Source organism: Triticum dicoccoides, chromosome 3A (assembly GCF_002162155.2).
Source record: "Triticum dicoccoides isolate Atlit2015 ecotype Zavitan chromosome 3A, WEW_v2.0, whole genome shotgun sequence".
Classification (NCBI taxonomy): domain Eukaryota; kingdom Viridiplantae; phylum Streptophyta; class Magnoliopsida; order Poales; family Poaceae; genus Triticum; species Triticum dicoccoides.
This window is the reverse complement of record NC_041384.1, coordinates 283,134,311-283,135,822: the sequence shown is the minus strand read 5'-3', so window position 1 is coordinate 283,135,822 and position 1,512 is coordinate 283,134,311.

Below are 1,512 nucleotides of genomic sequence, written 5' to 3'. Positions count from 1 at the left end.
GAGCTCTATGGTTACAGTTTTGCGTAAAGCCAGTTTTTCCCTACTACAAAGGAATACAATTTTATTTAGCTATCATGGTGGTTGTTAAACATTGAGAGTGTAGACACCCTCTCAATCCCAATTAACCATCATCATTAAAACCCAACAATATTAATTAAAGTAACATGATGAGATTCGCATGATAATCCAAGTACTAGATACTCAATACCTCTATAAACGGGGACATGGCTAACCATGATTAGTTTATACACTCTGCAGAGGTTTGCGCACTTTTCCCCACAAGACTCGATCTCCTCCGTTGGGATTCTCACACTACCTGATGTTTGAGAAACGGATGACCGAGACATAGTCTTTCAGAAGCGCTAGCACCTTACGATTGGGTAGACAGTACCAACCAACATCCCCTACATCTGCTAGTCTACCACTGTAAGAGTTCGCACGACTTAGTCAACTATGCTAGATCCCATAGTAGCTTGTGGCTGCACACAGAAGTTTCTAGTATGAATAATCTCATGATCCCTTTGAGCCTGGGCTGAGGTCCATAAAGAAAACAGGCAATGGCTGGCATACCCAGGTGCCTCAATCCACCCAGATGTGTGTTTAAGTTGCCACCTTAAATAAACCATTAATTTAACAATCTCACATCTGTCATGGATACACTCACCCAATCCACGTCTACTAGCATAGCATGGCAATATAAGGAAACATAGAAGTAACTCCCAAGGGTTTGATAATAAAGGTAATAGGTACTATCTCATCTACTCCCCAAAACCCACAATTTAATTAGATCCTAATCATGCAATGTTTGAAGATTGATCTAATGCAATAAAACTGGGTAGTAAAGAGGTATGATCAAAGTGTTACTTGCCTTGCTGATGATCCGCGAAACCTAGAGATTCAATGTAGCAAGCGGCACACTCCGGGTACTCTATCGCAAACAAACAAGCATATAATAAGTACTCATCTAATGCACAGGTAAAACTCAAATAAGAGATCTAACCAGAAAGTTCAACTTAAGAACTCCGGTTTGCAAAAAGAATCAAATCAAACGAAAAAATGAAAGTCAAACGGCGAAAGAAACAAGCTTCGTTTACTAATCTGGATCGAAGTCAAATTTTACAGAAGAAAAATCTTGTTTGAGTTGGTTAAACAGAAAGAGGGTTTCGAGACGAAACTCCAGGCGCTTGAATCGCCTGATTCCGATAAACGAGCGAAAAGTTATACTAGAACAAAAATCGGATGAGAAATCGCGATCAGAAATAATCACGGAAAATCCGAGAAAAATAAAAATTACGAACAAATTAACGAACTAACATTCATTTTCTGGAACTAAACGGTGAACGCGTCCGTTAAAACGAACGAAAAAGTGAACGCTCGCGAAATAAACTAAACCGGAAATAAACCGATCTAAAAAACGGATCTAAAAAAACCGAACAAAAACCAAACAGAAAACCGAATGGTTTTCTCAATGAAAATTGCCAGCGGCGGGGCAGGATCAACCTCGGCGGGGCG